Source organism: Panicum virgatum, chromosome 9K, assembly GCF_016808335.1.
Source record: "Panicum virgatum strain AP13 chromosome 9K, P.virgatum_v5, whole genome shotgun sequence".
Classification (NCBI taxonomy): domain Eukaryota; kingdom Viridiplantae; phylum Streptophyta; class Magnoliopsida; order Poales; family Poaceae; genus Panicum; species Panicum virgatum.
The window spans coordinates 53,411,522-53,418,449 of record NC_053144.1 but is presented as its reverse complement, the minus strand read 5'-3'; the positions used below and the strand labels follow the sequence as shown (position 1 = coordinate 53,418,449).

General features: G+C 38.9%; 1 long non-coding RNA gene across 1 annotated transcript; it reads right to left on the bottom strand.

The window, feature by feature from the left end:
- Window positions 1-1,281: 1,281 nt before the first annotated feature.
- Window positions 1,282-2,938, bottom strand: LOC120652260. The gene is made up of 2 exons (XR_005666510.1): window positions 1,748-2,938; window positions 1,282-1,477 (listed from the first exon to the last, which is right to left on the bottom strand). It is a non-coding gene; the product is annotated as an uncharacterized LOC120652260 (long non-coding RNA).
- Window positions 2,939-6,928: the final 3,990 nt, after the last annotated feature.

Sequence of the window (6,928 nt, the reverse complement as noted above, 5' to 3'; positions counted from 1 at the left end):
TGCATATTTTAGAAAAATTTTATAATTTTTTAACTTTATTTTTCATATAAGTTTGAACTCCAATGTTTAATTTTTATTAAATATTCTAACATATCACAATAATGATAAAAAATTATGATATATTTTTCTAACATGTGTTATGTTGTGTACTATCATCTTATAAAATTTCAACTTAAAACTCCACCCATACATGGAGAAATGAAAAAAATAAATTATGTTAGGGGATAATTTGAACAAAAGATCATAATTTGGGGAGTAAAATAAACCAAACGATAGTTTAGGGGGTTATTCAGATTTTGGCTATAGTTGAGGGTAGTAATTTAGACTTTTTCCTTTTATTTATTAGGTTCGGCATGCCTGTGGCGACAAAGAAATTCTTTTTGGCAGAATGGAAAGTATTCCCTTCAAAATTTCAAAACTTTACAAGATTCTCCATCACATCGAATCTTTTAACGCATGCATGAAGTATTAAAAATAGCTAATCAAAATAACTAATTGTACAGTTTGTCTATAATTTGGAGACGAATCTTTTGAGCCTAGTTAACCCATAGCAGGACAATAATTATCAAATACAAACGAAAATGATACACTGCTTTACACCCAAAACTTTATGCATCTAAACAAAACCATATATTTTTCCGTACCGGAAGCATTCTAACCAAAAGTCTCAGTGGCCTCTACTAGCACTAGTATATATGTTGCGCGTATAAGTTCACCAAATCCAGCCCATTTAATTCGTTTCTTGTTGTGGATGTGACTTCATTTTTTTGTAATATAACGCACTCATTGCGAGATCGCGTATGATGTTTCGGATAACATAATGTAACTGTGAATTGAGAGGCTTCGAGCGATGGAGATATATATATAGAAATCGGTGGCCGGTCTGGAATCATTGGTATGGGAGTCCCATCTTGCACGCACGCCTGAGCTCTTTTTTTTTCCAGTTTTTCTACATACTGCACCAGCGCTAAGAATAAATATTATAATGGACGACTAGTTGGCTGGTACCTACGTGGAAGAGAGAAGTGGAAGAGAGAGAAAGAGATGAGCTTCTCGCGATGCGCCCGCTCCAACCGACGAAAAGAGGCTCTGGCATTGGCTGAGCAACCATCTGTGCATTGAATAGAAGTAGGGTCCGCCACCACACACCAGCAGCCACCAAAACTACTAGCCTTGCTCTAAGGCGTCCACCTCACTTACGCCCTCTAGTGGAGAGGGTGCACTCATGCACTATACTATGACACGAGTACTTTGCGCGCGCCTTGGCGCGCCTAGCCATCATTAGATTAAGGTAGGACGGCATTAATATATATAAATATAGCATTAGCGTGGTATGTCTATATATTAGCAGGCATATATAATAGTACAATTATTTCTCATGTGCAATGTACAGCTATATCTTAGTACTGCCTATTATATCTTCCGGCACAGGCAGTGCTGAATGTAAAGTCTTTGGAATGGTTGTCCTACTCCTGATCTGCATTCATTGCAATTTAACTTGAATTAGTGATAACTTGATGTCAATTTAGCTTAGTGCTGTAAGCATTGGCATGGTTTTGCTTTGGTCTTGTTTTTCTAGACAAAACCAGGCATTGTATATTCAGATTAGATGGTATACTAAACTGAACTTATACACAATAGCACATACTAATATGAAAATTTCTCAGAACAGAATAGTAATCAAGAGCAGCTAACATTGTTAGCAGATATCATGGATAAATAAAAGCAAGAAGGAAGAGAAGCTTACCAAAATGCAGAGCTTTTAGCTGGAACCATTTTTTCCCTGAAACATCAGTGGCAAGGTGATTAGTCTATGAGCTCGCGTAAATATGCTCACTAATTTTACTCTGCAGACAACAAACTATAATGGTCATCAAGGATTTAAGTAAATTGAACACACTAACATGAACACATTTTATATGGAAATTTCTCAAACAAAAATAATAAAATAACAGTCCGAATTCTATTTGGCACAGTGAGAACTGTGAGGATGTCATTGTCCTAGAGCAGCGCGCATACAATTCCTTCCAATTTTATTTGGCATTATCAATTAGTTTGCATTGGTCAATTTAGATTGAATAAAGGTTGCTGCTGATTCATATGTACTATCAATAGGAAAAAAAAGTTGCCATTGTACATGGAAGCATATTTTGCGAAATCTTTAGCCGGGTATTATCGACATATAAGTCACTTGAATTCTTTGGATGAAACATAGTTACTATTTTTAAATTTGAGTGTTTATCAGTATATGAGGCATTTGGAGCATCCATATGTTTGGTTTCTGGATTTGGAGGAAGCAGGTAGTTGTAAGAGATTGAAGCATGGTAGGTAAGGACAAGGCAAGTTACTGTACACATGGTAAGGACATAAATTTTGCAAGGTACGGAACCTTGCAAAATTTATGTCCTTACCATGTGTGTTATTCTAGAGTGACATGGTTAGTGAATTGAAGTTCCTATGCTACTTCGGGTACAGTAACTTACCTAAGAGATGGCTTCATGAAACTGAACCAACCTTTTTTTTTATCCCAAATAATTAAACTTGGCATCGAAAATTCAAGCATAAAGAAAACCTAAAAAGTTCATGAATCTCTTACTGCAGTAGATAAAACTAACCAAAATCCTTATAGAGATTCAGTTGAGCACTGGTGCAAAAAGCCTAGAGAACTAATCTTCAATAAGATTCAGTTGAGCACTGGTGCAAAAAGGATTTCTAAACCAGAGGATCACAAGAGATCTGGCCAAAAACTACAACTGACGCAGTTTAGCCGCCCTAAATTGGCACCAAGCCTAGAGAAGGCCATCATAGGCTATATTCTGTCGTGTGCCTATTTCTAAATCCACTTTAACTGAGAATGAACACTAATATTGAATGCCAAAAATTTAAGGATAACCAGGTTCTTGCAAGTTCACAAACATGTCATTAGATCAAGTATAAAACGTACCTGAAGCGAAGAACTGAAGCTTTCACTAATCACCATTTTAGCAAATGCAGCAAAAGTCTGTTCTCGTAAATAGGACCATTAATCTTCAATTCAGGTAGTAGGAATAAAATAGTAGGTTGGCAATAAAACCAAAGGAATAGACAAAATCGAACAACAATAATTATGCATGAATATCAACTTTCACTGCGTTGAACTCAGAGGTAATCTGATTCGCTGCTCTCAAAGTAATAGATGATTTTGTTGGTGCGCACGGAGGTGCAGTAGAAACCTGTAAATGTACAGAGATGATGATAAATGCGGGAGGCAATTACAATAAATGGCATACATTTATGTGCTAATTAGATAGAATAAATATAACCAAAGAACATCGTATCTACAAAAGAATTCTTCCAATTGAACATGTAGTTGGAATGCTAATACTTTTGTTTCTAAATCATATATTTTACTGAAAATGCAACAACACAGAAAGGTCTATCGAAACTATGAAAGTGCTTATTTGAACCATAATATTTCATTTTCACCATTCTAGTAAACAATTAATGTAAAAAAGTATTAGTTCAGAGCATTAGTAAACTTTCTTTTGTATTTGATGCAACAGTTTAGGAAGAAATGTCCTCAAAATCATTGTTGTATAGATAGAATAAATATAACCAAATCAGCTGAACATCGTATCTACAAAATAATTCTTCCGATTGAACATGTAGGTGCAATGCTAATACTTCTGTTTTTAAATCATATATTTTACTGAAAATGCAACAACACAGAAAGGTCCATCGAAACCTATGGAAGTGCTTATTTGAACCATAATATTTCCTTTTCACCATACCACTAAATAATTAATGTAAAAAAGTATTAGTTCAGAGTATTAGTCAACCTTATCTTGTATTTGATGCAATAGTTTCAGTTTTTCCCTCCCAGAGGAAGAAATGTCCTCGAAATTATTGTTGTTTAAATATCCAATGCACTCTGTTTTAACCCTTTTCATTTTCATATGGAAAGTAACTCTGAATCCAAATGCCTTAAACAAAACTGGGAGTTCAATTAATCAAAAACGAAATACCATTAGTATCCCTTTGAATGTGTCCTGTTCTGTGCACTTATGGGGAAAAAATGTACGAATTTATGTTATTACCTGATCAATTGATAGATTAGTATGATGCAGAGCTCAATAATCTTGGTAAATGCATCTCTGAATGATCATAGCGAAGAGAAATTAGCCAATCCAGATTTCTAATTGAAATTAGCACTAGGAGATCTAAGATTTGTAATTGACCTGTAGAGGAGAAAGAGATGCAACGCATCTGACAGGATTCAACAACATTAGAAGTAAAGAGGGCGCTACATATGCATACCTGGAAGAGGTCGTGATGAATGGGGTTGAGGGCCCCGAGAGCCCCAAGCTGTGACAGAGGTCATCGACCTCCCCCTCCGTGCTCCCACTGATGCGGAGGTCCGCGCCGGGGGCAACGTCGAGCGAGCGCGAGGGGCGGAGCCCCGGCTACTGCTGCTGCTCCATCGAGGACAACGGCAACCACAACGCGCGGTCACGGCTCAGCTGCGTCGGGCCGGCGGCGGCGACGCGAGGGAGTCGGTGGTGCGGTGAGGCTCGGTCGCATCGGCCCGCCGGCGGCGAGGGAGGCAAGCGACGGGCAGGGCGGTGGAGAGTGCGAGGAAGGCGGTGTGGCGGCGAGGCTCGCCCACGGCTCGGACGGCGGGGAACGGCAATGGATCTGAATCCATCGGGTCTTCTGCGCCACCGCATCGATATGGTTGCAGGCTCCGCAAACTGCCACCCTGCTGCCGCCTGCACAGCATCCGTTTGGTGGCCTTGATGGCGGCCGCGTGGAGCCTGGCGGCGAGCGGAGGAGGTGGACGACGCGGTGACGGAGGGGAGGGAGATGAGCGCCGCCGCGGGCGCTGGCCTCCCTCGAAACGCTGCAGCCACCGTGGCCGTTGCCCTCGCCACCGTGGCCGTTGCCCTCGCCACCGCCGCGGGCGTCGAGACTGGATCTAGAGGGAGACTGGAGAGGCGTCGGGGAGGTAGAAGAAAACTCCGGAAGCGAGATATTTACCGGTACAAGACCAGGCGGGTGCGGTAAACGTGAGCCGCATGTTCATCATCGGACAGTGTAAAACTTTTTTGCTATCGTGGCCACCTTGGTTGTGCGCGGAGCGGTGCGCAAATGACATATAGAAATACTCATCCTCCCCATTCAAAAAAAAATCATAAAAACGAGGTGGCCGTTCAAATATTAAGCGAACACATATGTATAGCTTCTGATATTTTTTTTGAAATCCTTTGTACTATTAGAGACTGAAGTAGGGAAGATATGTGGGGAAGAAAATAGTTTATTGGTGAAAATAAAAGGTGCCGGTGTTATCATGTATTTTTGAAGCGAATAATGCACACAAATATCTGTATTATGTTCCTACCACAGTTTTTAAAGTTTAATTCTTTGACTTGATAACACAACTTCTGCGTTAAATCGAGGTTTACTTCTTCGTACGTCCTTGTCACCTTATGTGCTTAGATTTAAAGTAGATTTACTGTAGGATTGCACACTAGTTATCTGATAGAAATAAGAACCTCTCGAGCAAATGAGAAATAGCTAGTTTCTCAAAAAAAAAGGAAAATATATATATGCTCATGTTACGCCTAAAGGATGATTGCTCAACAGACACGTATCAATCGCAAGATACAGACAAGGATCGATATCGTCAGCTAAAACAAATACCCTGGACCAAATCCTATCTTAGGGCCTGTTTGGAGGGAGTTAAAGTTAACTGCTAAATTTTAGCATATATTAGCGCTCATATATTTGCTAAGTTATTTTTGAATTTTAGTTTACTTTACTCTATCCTACTAGTCCTCTTGTTTGGATATACTAGCGTTAAAGTTTAGCGCTTTTACCTATTACCAGTTTACCACTTTGATTTACGTTAACAGTATCAGCAGGTAGCGCATTAAGTACTACTACTAACGCTCCAAGATTTTGCGACCTGTCGTGCGTTCTGGCCCACGTGGGACCCACGCATACTGTTCATAGTGGACCCATACTGTTCACGGCGGGGCCCACATCGGGTCCACGCAACACTGTATATAGTTGATCCATTACTGTTCACGATGGGCCCATAGTACTGTAGACCCTAATACTATTCCAATATTTGATTTCTAAATTTTATATACAATAACACTCCAATTTTTTTAACCTCTCTAAATAAACATAAACTCAAACATATACTACAAATAAAAATTATCAAAACCATAAATCACTTTTCTATAACATATATAAATCTGTTATTTCCTATCGGACCAACCGATTTGTGTCTTCTCCTTTTCTTGCGATATCATCTTTTTTTATACCTTCCAATATTCCTCTAGAAAAAAAATGAACTCTACACTACTATCGACAACAAGCCACACCGTTTCTCCAACGCCCTTCCCTTATAATATTAGCCTTCTCCTCCAAGTTTTTTCCCCCTCGGTTTATTCATTACAATATTCAATTTTCCAACTTCATATAAACAACGCTCTATATTTTAAATTCCTATAAACAATGATAAACTCTAACATATACTCCAACAAATTATCAAATCCATAAACCAATTCAATGTAATGTATACAAAACAATTTCTCCTATAAAACAAAATACATAAACTAAAAGCCTTAAAAAGTAATCAATTTGCAAGAAAAGAACCTATTCTACGGCTCCGCAACGAACAAAACGACATAACTATTTTTCTTTCCAAAAATGAATTCCACGCAACCTATTTCTTTATTTTATCTTAATATTTAGATTCAAATTCACACCACGACATACCGCTTGAAGTACAACTATTTGTAATTTTCTGCAGGGCGCGCATAGCGCGCCAACCTAAATAGTTTGCTTAAATTATTAGATGTATAACCACTGGCCACAGTATACAAGCAACAGTTCCGACTTTGGATCGAGTACGCAGCAGCAGGACGCGCGTGACGGATAT